General features: G+C 37.8%; 1 protein-coding gene and 1 long non-coding RNA gene across 3 annotated transcripts in view; one reads left to right on the top strand and one right to left on the bottom strand.

Annotated features, from left to right (window-relative positions):
• The window catches only part of LOC137250871 (uncharacterized), a 132,703-nt gene extending 130,955 nt beyond the window's left edge, over positions 1 to 1,748 (top strand). For both annotated transcript variants that reach the window (XR_010953106.1, XR_010953107.1), the window contains exon 3: positions 1,657 to 1,748. This is a non-coding gene — a long non-coding RNA (uncharacterized lncRNA). The remainder of the gene's footprint in view (positions 1 to 1,656) is intronic.
• Positions 1 to 13,328, bottom strand: part of Mct1 (Monocarboxylate transporter 1) — an 854,653-nt gene that overhangs the window by 404,891 nt on the left and 436,434 nt on the right. The window lies entirely within an intron of this gene.

Raw genomic sequence — 13,328 nt, 5'->3', positions numbered from 1 at the left:
GTCTGACACGGACTGTATTCAGCTATTGACTTCTAACATAGTTGGGCACAGTGCATTAAATTTTACTACTACTGAACCAAGTACTGAACGTAAGCTTTCTTTCGAAGGAGAAGCAAGAGGTGGCCTCAGGCAAGATAGGGGTTTACGCAGATAGTTCAAAGGAGTAAGAAGAACTGCAGTTGGGTTGCGTTAAAAGCAACTGTTGTTTAAACAATCCTAACGGCCTCCTGAATCTTCCGGAGTCTCTTATAAGAAGAGGTCGGCTTGATTCTATAACAATGCATTCTCAACGATCAGCGTTACGGTCAGGATAGCGGGGCTGTCCCAACCCAAGCTTCGCTGGAATCTATTGGGCATCTCAGGTTATAACTTTGCCAGAAAGTTGGCGGTGATAAGATGCGGAATGTGTATAAACGAAGCGAAAACCTTCTTACTTCCACCGTGTTACCTCTTGAATAAAATCGAGGAATATAGAATTAGGGCCACGAACTTGCAATGGACCAATCAGGATGCAAAGTCTTAAGGTCTCTATTACTACGTTTGTATAGGAAAGACGCGAACTTACACGGAGACATTTCAGGAAGACATTTCATCACTGTGCTGTCGTGCCGATGTTTCGGAGGAGGCGTAAACAAACAAGCTTCCTCTACAGAAGCTACAAGGACGAATCGCGCTTTCTCCGTCGATACTCTGGACTACATATCAGACTTCTGGGTGAAGGGGTTTAAGACAGCAAGGTAATGAGGAAGGTGGACCTTGCACTCCTACCTTAGATCATATGGGACTTATCTGGTTGTTCGAATGTGCTCCCACTTGACACTTAAAGAAGAGGGCTTTCACAGTGAAGAAAAATATTTCCGATGCACGCCCTTTTAAATTGACCTACTTAAAATTTTAATTGCATATGTCATGAACTTTTAAATAATAGCTTAGCTTATTTTACATGTATATACATATGCACTTAAACTTTATATGGACTGAGTGTGTAACTTTATGAAATTATTGCACAGAAAATTAGTTGTGCTAAGTTTCAGTATGTATTATACTCAGTTGCAACGGAAAAATGTCTCTCCAACGGAAAAGTTATCTCTACACTATCCTCCACTTCTATGACCGAAAAGTGTGGGAGTCCCCGATTCATCGTAACCGTTTCAGCTATACGTTATACATGAACCTCTGTTGGTCGTGTCTCGGCTATCCAATACCGCCACTTTTTTAGCGCGATATTTACCACTGCCGCGAGTCTTCAATAATTGCAGCTGGATGGGTCTCCTATATATTATCTGTACGCCTGAGATAGTCCCAGTCTTTAAGCTAAAACTTTAGCTCTGCAGAAAAAAATGTGGCTGCCAACCATCCCGCTCTGCATACGATTAGCTCCAATTTGGAGGTAGTCTTCAAAATTTTTGTACGAAACGGTAAATTTTAGGGACTACCTCCCATTTTTTCTGCAGGAAAAGCAGCTAAATATGAGAACTTGTTCTCCTTACGTTATATTGTCGGAAGCCAGAAAGGGGCCTTATTAATATGGAGGTAGTAAAATTGAACTTTTGGATTTCTCTTATGCTAGAATAAATACTAAAGCTTTTTCTTAGTTATTCAAAAGCTTTGAATACTTAATTGACAGCACAATGCAACAATTTTTTTTTCTTGCAGGTAAACGTCAGCAATACATGGACAATGCCTCAAGAGGGACTTAATGTCTTTTATCGCTTTTTCCGTGATCGAATATCTTGGTTTGAGGCAGATGCTGTTTGTCAATTTCATCACGCCAATCTGGTGACAGGTAAGTAACTAAATATAAATCAATAAAAGGAATATAAATTATTTGTTAAACTTTTCTAAACAACTGTAAAAATACATTTGAACTCACTCAACAGGGCAAAGGACCTGTCATACTGATAAACAGAGAATTAAATCATGAAAGTTTTGTAGATAACTAAAGGGAAAATCACTTTCAGATGCTTTGTGCTTGTTGAAATGGAAGTAATATTAGTGAAAAGGAAAATTTGTCTAGCTTAAACAAAAAAAAAAATCCGTAAAAATTTTAAAATTGTCAAATACACACATTGGCGATTGTTGACGCTATTGGCTATGACAAAGGAATAGTAAAATGTAAATATGAACACAAAAAAAAAAAAAAACAAGTAAGGAAGGCTAAGTTCGGGTATAACCGAACATTACATACTCAGATGAGAGCTTTGGAGACAATATAAGGGAAAATCACTATGTAGGAAAATTAACCCAGGTTAACCCTGGAATGTGTTTGTATGACATGGGTATCAAATGGAAGGTATTAAAGAGTACTAGTATCGCCTGTGGTTGAAATTCGACCAACTTGTATTTTTTTCAACTCAGTCTATGCACCCAGTGTTTAGGGTAGTGCAATAACGCGCTAATAGTTAAGCAGTGAGTGGAAATATAGCAAACTGGTCTAACTTACTTAAATTTTTCATTAAGACGTTGTAATTTTTATTGTATTTTCTTAAATTTTCTACAAAATTTTCAAATGTTTTGGTATGGAGCTCCTTAAAAAAAAATATAAAAAGTATGTAAAATCAAAAGAAATTGACATAGAATTAAGGTGAAATTACTTGACAAAACAAAAATATTCAAATTATTCACGCAAACATATTTACTAAAATAAAATTGATTTTATAATTTTAAGCGACATAAACAAATTAGGATTATGGGATCTAAGCATCCCATTAATGGGCATATAATCCAAAAAAGTTAGCCTAATAATAAATATAGTGGGTAATATACTGCCTATGGAATATTTCGACCTAAAATCGAAAACGTTTTTGGGTCGTTTTTTTCGTTTAATGTACAACGTGAAATTTTCCGATTCAATCAAATTGCATTTAAATAATAAATAAACTAAGTTCAAATAAAAGATAATATAATAAAATAAAATAAGAAATATCAAAATAAATTAGCATAAAAGACAATATACAAATTTTAATGTAATATATTTGTAGCAAATTTATTTATTTTTTGTTCAGTATAAGACCTACTATATCTAAAATGACCATAAAATCTGGAAATGCAAAAAACATTTTGGGTCAAATTTGCAATTAATTGTTATAAATAAATAAATTTAGTGAGTTTGAACAAAAGTTGACTCATTATTTCTGATTTCATTTTTTTAAAGCAACTAAAATGAAAAACAAAGAATATGTTAAATAAATACCTATGCTTTTACGTGTAAGTAAAATTTGTCCAAAAAAATAGGCCGGTTAAGTTATTACTTCTCTTTAAAGTTTTTTTGTGCGCAAACAATTATTTTAGAATAATTTTTTAAGGATTTTGGTACAGGCCAATATAGGTAATTGGCAGCAATGGGAAACAATATTTTATTTGAACTGAAAATGAGTGTAGCATTAGTTCTCTCACCGTTTTGGCGTGTACAAATATATACATATGTAGACATGAAACATTTGAACAATGCGACAATTGAGCATTTGGAGCTTTGTACTCAGGGGGGTTTGTGAACATAATGCGTCCTACAGATGGCAATTTCGATAGCTGCACAGATTTTCGAATTAACAAAAAACTTTTTCTATTAATTATAAACAAATAGAGTAATATTTGTTAACAAAAATAGGCCTATGCACTGCGGCTGATCAATACGAATCGATTCATATAACTTTTATATGATTTTACGTATGCTAAGTATGCGAAACAGCCTGTCAATTGATTGTATGGAAATTTTGTTAGCGTATTAATATATAGATTTTAAAAGGGAATGGGCCATAGTTCCATAGATTCACGCCATTTCGGGATACCGCCATAAACGTGGGACAGGTGTGACTGTAGAATGTGCTTGTACGATATGGGTTTCAAATTAAAGGTATTAATGAGGGTTTTAAAAGGGAGTGGCCCTTAGTTGTATATGTGAAGGAGTTTTCGAGATATCGACGAAAATGTGGACCAAGGTGACCCAGAACATCATCTGTCGGGTACCGCTAATTTATTTATATATGTAATAGCAGGAACAGTATTCCTGCCAAGATTCCAAGAGCTTTTGATTTCGCCCTGCAGAACTTTTTCATTTTATTCTACTTAATATGGTAGGTGTCACACCCATTTTTCAAAGTTTTTTCTTAAGTTATATTTTGCGTTAATAAACCAATCCAATTACAACGTTTCGTCCCTTTTTTCATATTTGGTATAGAATCATGGCATTTTTGTATTTTGTTGCACCATATCATTACTGGAGTTGAATGTTGACATAATTTACTTCTATATTGTAAAGATATTACATTTTTTGTTATGATTTGACTTAAAAAAAATTTTTTTTAAGAAGTGGGCGTGTTCGTCATCCGATTTTGCTAATTTTTATTTAGCACACATATAGTAATAGGAGTAACGCTCTTGCCAAATTTAATTATGATATCTTCAACGACTGCCAAGTTACAGCTTGCAAAACTTTTAAGTTACCTTCTTTTAAAAGTGAGCGGTGCCACGCCCATTGTCAAAAATTGTACTAATTTTATATTTTGCGTCATAAGGTCAACGCACCTACCAAGTTTCATCGCTTTATCCGTCTTTGGTAATGAATTATCGCACTTTTTCGGTTTTTCGAAATTTCCGATATCTAAAAAGTGGGCGTGGTTATATTTAGTTCATTTTAAACAGCGATCTGAGATGAGTACCCAGGAACCTACATAGCATATTTCATCAAGATACCTCAAAATTTACTCAAGTTATCGTGTTTACGGACGGACGGACGGACATGGCTAAATAAATTTCTTTTTTCGCCCAGATCATTTTGATATATAGAAATCTTACTCTGCTCAGCTGAGTATAAAAAAAGAAACAGCAAAAACAAATTAACGAAAACAGCACAGCAAACTTTAGCTGGAGCATAAAAATATGCCGAATAACAACAGCTGGTGGCACTGTGAGCTTTGGGAAAATAAATAAGCAAGATATGCAAATGCTCAACGAAATGCGCAAACAGACAAGCACTTTAGGCGCATACAAATGTAAATTTGCAAATCTCTGTAACGGTGTATGTTTGTATGTACATATGTATTCATGTAGCCACATAAGCTGAAGTATTTACCCACACACCAGGCGGTGTTTTCGGCTATGGAGATGTCAGCGCAAGGACATTCTTTTCTAAATACTCTGGCTCAAAATTCTTTTATATGCTTTGTTTTTCTATCGTATTTGAAATATTTCTCTCACCAACTTTACTTAATTTCAAAACAATTCTTTAAAAATTTCACACTCTCATACCCATCCAAAGAACCTTTTTTGAGTATGAAGTTTGGTTATGCATAAAATTAGTATACACTGAAGTAAAGGTATTATGCCTATGAAAAATATTATTAGATTTGCCTAGCTTAGGTTGCGTGGTAGTTGTCCAGTTAAGGAGAAGCTTACTAGGACACCTTTTACTGTTCTTCGCGCAAAGGTTGCACAGCTTAGCATAAAGTGGCTAGTTTATTCCACAGCATGCATTAAACTGGCTTGAGGCTCAATTTTCCAGAATCGGAGAGCAAGCGGCCAGCGCAGTACTAAGGTCTCCACTGACAGACGACACCTTCACCTATTCCGTGCCTGCCCAGGCCCATGGATCAGCCTGAAAATTTCCAGGAATATCCGGATAGGTTAGATTAAAGTCGCCGGCCAATATAGATCTCACATAGACTGAATGTGTTAATGGTATTACCAGAATTATTACAGAAGCATAAGAACCCAAATCAGGTGCCAGGACTTATGTTATAGAATAATTTAGCCCTCTTGGCAAATACTAGAAGTTTTCCAGGACCTTGCTTAATGGATTTCTCGAGACCTGGCGACTCTTCCGCCCCAAATAGCACAGAACGTGCTCAACCGTTTCTTCTTGCAGCTCGTTCTTTCTACATCTGCTGTTATGGACGAGCCTGTCCTATCTTGTTTTGATTTCTCGCAAACTGGTTGAAACGTCTACCGTCGATTCAGCGAGTGTTGCACCCTCCTTTGTTAACTCATCGACCTTCTCGTTACCTTCTATCCTTTTATGACCAGGAGCCCATTATAGATAAATGCTCCGGCCTAAGCGAAGTTTTCCAATGCTTCTTTGTATTCCAAAACACTTCTTGATGAAGTAATGTTTGAGATTATTGCTTTAATCGCCGCCTGACTATCAATATATATATCATACATTTTGTGACGAAAATATTTTTGGAAACTGAACTTTGAAATATATGTCATTGTGAAAATTAATTAATTTTAGTTTTTGAATTCGTTGGTGAATAAAGAATCAATTTTTCTTACATAAATTTTATTTACGATTTATTCGATTGGCAATCTAGGGATACATTTATTAAAACCCGTAACAATTGGTGTCAGAAGTGAGATTGCTAAACGAATAAGAATTGCAAGATGGTAAAATTAGAAGAGTTGCGAATTCAACAGCTTAAAGCACAACTTGAAATTCGTGGTTTTCCAACAAACGGAAATAAACTAGAGCTACAAACACGGTTAAGGTAAGCTGTAGAAGCCGATGGTTTGGATGCGGACGCTTATAATTTTCATGTTTCAGATTTAACCACCAAACCTGAGAGGGAAGAAGGAACGTCGCCTTCAGTAAGTACAAACGTCGACGATTTGCTCATGGCTATTCAAGGCCAGTTGGCTGAAAACTCTAAGGAAATGGCTGAAAGCCTGGAAACTCGGCTGGCTGAAAGATTATCTGAGAGTATATCGAAAATGTTAGCTTCTTTCAACAAACATACAGCGGAAATTGGTGAGAAAGTTTCAGCAATTGATGAGCAGGTCAAATCTGTTGAGGAAAGAGTCGTCGAGAAGGTTCAATATATTGAAGAAAGAGTTGGTTGTTTAGAAAACCATATCCGTGATAATACTCGGGCAGCGACAACGATGGTTTCTGGTGGAATGAAATTTAAAGTTCCTCCTTATGACGGGACTATTCCTTTTAAGACTTTTGAGAAGCAGTTTGAGTCGGCAGCAATGAGTAATAACTGGGGTGAAGCTGATAAAGCAACGGCTTTGATCCTTTCGTTAAAAGGTTCTGCAACAGAGGTTTTGAACATAGTACCTACGGGGGAACAGCGCAGTTTTACGGCCATAATGAATGCACTCGAGAGGAAATTCGGCAGTGGACACCGGAAACAGATTTTTCAAATGGAATTGTTGAATCGGTGGCAGAAGCAAGGGAAAACGTTACAGGATTTTTCCACAGAAATTGAACGGTTGGCTCATTTAGCAAACGAGGATGCTTCCAGTGAGTTTAACGAACGTATGAAAATTCAAGCGTTCATGAATGGCATTCGGGACATTGACACTAAGCGCGCAACTTACGCTATGCCAAAGAAAACGTTTGCGGAGACAGTTGCACATGCATTGACACAAGAAACAGCCACACTTTTGAGCAGACCTTCGTATCGCGCACGTCGGGTAGATGTTGAGGAAAACCAGTTGCAGACAGTTTGCAATGCTCTAAAATCTGTTCTACCAACGTCGGGAGCTCAGAGGAAGTTTGAAGGTAATTGTTTTAAGTGTGGCAGGAAAGGACATATGGCTCGAAGTTGTTTTGTTGTAGGAAAAGAGCTATCGAATCCACAGCAAAACAGAGCATGCACTGACAGCACAGCAGACATTTCGTTAAACTAAATCGAACCAGCTGCAGGGGGGTCAAGCTGGTTCCCTCATTTGGGTATACCATTATCACAATTTCGCAAATAGGTAGAGAATCCAGTAACATAACGGTGAGAGGATATATAGACGGAGAAGAACGTATGCTGACGTTGGACACAGGAGTATCACATTCCATAATAAAGGCAGGGTTAGTTAAAAAGAACGTGAAGCCACTTATTGGAGCAAAACTGCGTACTGCCACTGGCGAGGAATCATTTTTAAAAGGTGAACTTACTTGTGATGTGACGATTGGGAATATGACAGCTTTAAATGATTTCATTGTGGCGGATATTGCTGACGAAATTATAATTGGCGTCGATTTCTTGATGGCTCATGGGATCAAGATCGATTTGGGAAGTATGATGATGAAGTATAACAATATTGAAGTGAAGCTAGATTACGGTTACGACAGATCTCACAGAGTTCAGCAAGTACATGTGGTTAATAGTCAAGAGATTCCAGCCGTATCTGAGGCAGTTATTTGGGCGAAAATTAATGGGAATTTAGGCGGAAACAAGTTATGGATGATTGAAGCTGTACAAAATTCTACACCAAACGTATTGGTTGCTAAAACTTCAGTAAATTCAAATAACGACGGACTAATTCCGGTAAGAGTTCTGAATGAATTTAAATCACCTAAAAATCTTTTGAAAGGAGCTCTGTTGGCGGAATGTCACGAAGTCGAGGTTATAGTCAATTGTGATGGAACCCCAAAAATGTAAATGTTTCTGAAAGTAAAATGTATAAAGAGATAAGCAATTGGACAAAAGGGTTAGAGTTGCTAGACGTTGGTAAAGCCAAACAACTCCTACGCAAATATTGTAGTATATTTGATAAGGGTACTAATCCAGGTAGAACTAATATCGTAAGACATCGGATTGATACCGGTGACGCAAGACCAATTCGACAGCCTCTGCGAAGCATACCCTTAGCGAAACGTGAAGTTGTCAGCCAAATAATTAGTGATATGAGTGGGAATGGTGTTATCGAACCATCAGCCAGTCCTTGGTGCTCACCCGTAGTACTCGTAAAAAAAAAGATGGACAAATTAGGTTCTGCGTCGACTACCGTAAACTCAATGATGTGACCAAGAAAGATAGTTACCCTTTGCCGAGAATAGATGATACACTGGATTCACTAATTGGAACGGAATGGTTTTCAACTCTTGATTTAAAGAGTGGCTATTGGCAAGTAGAGGTTGACGAGGCAGATAGGGAAAAGACAGCATTTAATGTAGGCGAGGGTTTGTGGCAATTTTCAGTTATGCCTTTCGGCTTATGCAATGCCCCTGCCACTTTTGAGAGGCTTATGGAGCACGTTCTTAAAGGACTTCACTGGAAAACTTGCTTGGTTTACCTCGATGATATAATCGTCCTAGGGAAAAGCTTTGATGATCATCTAAAGAATTTGGAAGATGTATTGCAAACAATAGCTTGTGCTGGCTTAAAGTTAAATCCAGACAAGTGTTCGTTTTTCAAAAGAGAGGTAAACTATTTGGGACATAAGGTAACGGCAGAAGGAGTATCTACTGATGATGATAAAATCAAAGTGGTAAAGGAATGGCCCAGGCCAGCGAATCTGCATGATCTAAGAAGCTTCTTTGGATTGTGCACGTATTATCGTCGATTTGTTCCAAACTTCGCGGATGTAGCTAGTAGTCTTCATGATCTGACTAAGAAGAACCAACACTTCAAGTGGGGAGAAGATCAGGAAGTTGCCTTTCAGACCTTGAAGGACCGATTATGTACTGCACCAATGTTGGCATACCCTATTCCTGGAGCGAGGTTTATATTAGACACTGATGCGAGTGGTTATGGTATTGGAGGAGTCTTGTCCCAAGTGAAAAGTGGGCAGGAAAGAGTTATTGCTTATTATAGCAGAACTATAGGAAAGCCCGAGAAAAATTACTGTGTTACGCGCAGAGAATTACTTGCTTTAGTCGAATCTATTAAACATTTTCACAAGTATCTTTATGGACAACGTTTCCATGTACGGACCGATCATGCAGCATTAAAGTGGCTACTTCAGTTCAAAAACCCCGAGGGACAATTAGCGAGATGGCTTGAAAGACTGCAAACTTATGACTTTTCCATAGAACACCGTGCGGGTAGATCACATGGGAATGCGGATGCAATGTCCCGTCGACCATGCAATCTGGAATGTAAACATTGTTCGAGAGCTGAAGTTAAAGAAGATGTTATTGATGTGTGGTTAATGAGTATCGAAGCAACTGAAGAGTGGAATGCGACGAATTTGCGTAAATCCCAACAGGAAGACGTTGATTTGGCTTTGTTAATGAAGGGCATGGACATAAACAAACGGCCAACAAAAGAGCAGATGCTATCGGAAAATTCTATTGCAAAAGCATATTGGGCGCAGTGGAGTAGTTTAAGGATGGTATCTGGCTGCCTTTATCGAATATGGGAAAGCGAAGACGGCCAAAGCTCCAAATCGTTAATTGTTGTCCCAAAAGTGCGAATACCAGACGTTCTTCAGGAATGACATAATGGGCCAAGTGGAGGGCACATGGGAATCACTAAAACATTAGCCAAAATTAAGCAGAGATTTTATTGGGTTGGCTGTCATCAATCCGTTGCTGAATGGATTGGTAATTGCAGTGAATGTATGGCAGCTAAGGGCCCGAAGCATAGAAGTCGTGGACAGATGAAGCAATTTAATTCAGGAGCTCCTTTTGACCGAATCGCCATGGATGTAGCCGGACCGTTTCCAACCAGTAGCTCTGGTAATAAGTATCTGCTTGTGGTTATGGACTATTTTATCCGATTCCCAATCAGGAAGCCACAACAGTAGCAGAAGTTTTTGTGAAAAGTTGGATATCTAGATTTGGTGTGCCTTTACAGGTGCATTCTGATCAGGGCAGAAATTTTGAGTCCGTTGTATTTAAGGAAGTGTGCAAAATTCTGGGAATTCGGAAAACTCGTACAACAGCCCTTCATCCTCAATCCGATGGCATGGTGGAAAGATTTAATAGGACACTGGAAGAGCATTTGAGGAAAGTGGTGGAAAAAGAACAGCGAGATTGGGATACTCACATTCCTTTGTTCCTAATGGCATATCGTTCTGCAGTACATGAGACCACCAGTCAGACTCCAGCCACGGTGCTTTTTGGCAGTGATCTTCGTTTACCTTCGGATTTAAAATTTGGTTCAAGTGTCATACCGAGCAATGACAGCAATGATTATGTTAAAAAGCTAAGAGAAACAATGAATGAAATTCACGATCAAGTGAGAAAACGAACAAAAATCATGAGTGACAAAATGAAAGCGAGGTATGATAAAGCACTCAATTCGGAAGGATTTGGGCAAGGTGACTTGGTGCTGCTCTACAATCCTCAGCGTAGGAAGGGGTTATTGCCCAAGCTACAGTCCAATTGGGAAGGGCCTTATAAAGTTATAAAAGCAATAAACGACGTAGTGTATAGAATTAAGAAACTTGGAGGAACCAGAACTAAAATGAAAGTGGTCCATTTAGAAAGACTGGCACCATTGGGAGTGAATAATGAGTCTGATCGGGGCGATCAGACTTAGGAGGAGGGTAATGTGACGAAAATATTTTTGGAAACTGAACTTTGAAATATATGTCATTGTGAAAATTAATTAGTTTTAGTTTTTGAATTCGTTGGTGAATAAAGAATCAATTTTTCTTACATAAATTTTATTTACGATTTATTCGATTGGCAATCTAGGGATACATTTATTAAAACCCGTAACAATATACATATACATATATATACAAATACATATCTTACTAGCAGACCCGGCAAACGTTGTTCTGCCCTAAATTTGGTCTATCTGCATACATTTTAATAAGCTTTTTTCGTCTAACTCTGCCCTCGCCCGTCCATCTTCGTCTCATTCTATCTCTTTCCAGTCTCCTTCTCTCTTTTCTCTTCTCTCAAGTTTTTCTCGTACTTCTTCATATCTTATTGCCAGTCCCAGAGGGTGGTATGTATTTTGTTCCAGTCCCATTCCGAGTCTCAGTACCAGTCCTAGTCCTAATCCCAGCCCAAGTCCGTCTCTGGTCTACCTCCTGGAAAAAAACATCAAAAATACTAATATAGACAAATTTATATATTTCAGGCAAATCGAATAGGACGTATATAAATAGGTATGTGGCTATTATTAATTCATGCCTTTATTTTGGCTTCGCATGCATATTTATCAGTTTTGCCAGGTTGATGCGACTAAATTGAATATCACAATGAAAATTACATTAAAGCTCTCAGCAACAGCTTTCATTTGATATCCATATTGTATAAACACATTCTAGGAGTACCCGGCTCCACGTTTTGGACTATATCTCGAGACCCTAGCCTCCCAGTTGTATGAAAATTATCCTGTACTAAATCACACATCAACAGCTTTCATTTGTTATCCATATTATATTAACACATTCTAGGGTTACCCGGGTCCACGTTGTGGCCTATAATAAATAAATATTGTATAAACACATTCTAGGGGTACCCAGTTCCACGTTTTGCCCTATATATCGAGACCCTAGTCACCCAGGGGTATAAGAATTATCCTGTACTATAGCACTCAACAACAGCTTTCATTTGATATCCATATTGTATAAACACATTCTAGGGGTACCCGGGTCCACGTTTTGATCTCAAGACCCTAGGCACGTAGCGAAAAAAAGGTAGACATTGGCCGATTCTCAGACCTACCCAATATGCTCACAAAATTTCATGAGAATCGGTTCAGCCGTTTCGGAGGAGTTAATCCTCTAAAACCGTGACAGAAGAATTTTATATATTAGAATAACTTTAAACGAGCAATTCTTGTTTGTTTGTTTAGCCGAACTATCTCGGGAATGGCTCAACCCATTTAAATGAAATGTGGCACAGAGATAATGTATCACCTTCTAAAACTTTCTACCTAGGTGCTGCCACTCAGAATGTTTCACAAGGTTGCCACCTATTCGAAAATAAAAAAAATTGCATGAGATATACCAATATGGGTATCAAACGAAAGGTATTTCACTCCGCATTACAATAGGGACATTTTTGAGTAGGGTTGCCATTTAGGGTTGCCACATATTCGAAATTTAAAAAATGTGCATGATATATGCCGATATGGGTATCAAACGAAAGGTATTTCACTCCGCATTGCAATAGGGACATCTTTGAGTAGGGTTGCCACCTATTCGAAATTAAAGAAAATTGCATGAGATATGTCGGTATGGGTATCAAACTAAAGTTATTTCACTCCACATTACAACAAGGACATTTTTGAGTAAGGTTGCTATTTAGGGTTGCCACCTATATGAAATTTAAAAAAATTGGATGAGATATGCCGATATGGGTATCAAACGAAAGGTATTTCACTCCGAATTACAATAGGGACATCCTTGTTGCCATTTAGGGTTGCCACCTATTCGAAATTTAAAAAAATTGCATGATATATGCCGATATGGGTATCAAACGAAAGATATTTCACTTCGCATTACGATACGGACATCCTTGAGTAGGGTTGCCCTTTAGGGTTGCCACCTATTCGAAATTAAAAAAAATTGCATGAGATATGCCGGTATGGGTATCAAACGAAAGGCATTTCACTCCACATTACAATAGGGACATTTTTGAGTAGGGTTGCCATTTAGGGTTACAACCTATTCGAAATTTAAAAAAAATGCATGAGATATGCCGATAT

Source organism: Eurosta solidaginis, chromosome 4 (genome assembly GCF_040869045.1).
Source record: "Eurosta solidaginis isolate ZX-2024a chromosome 4, ASM4086904v1, whole genome shotgun sequence".
NCBI classification, from domain to species: domain Eukaryota; kingdom Metazoa; phylum Arthropoda; class Insecta; order Diptera; family Tephritidae; genus Eurosta; species Eurosta solidaginis.
The sequence above is the reverse complement of the archived record's forward strand: the minus strand, read 5'-3'. Positions and strand labels throughout refer to the sequence as shown.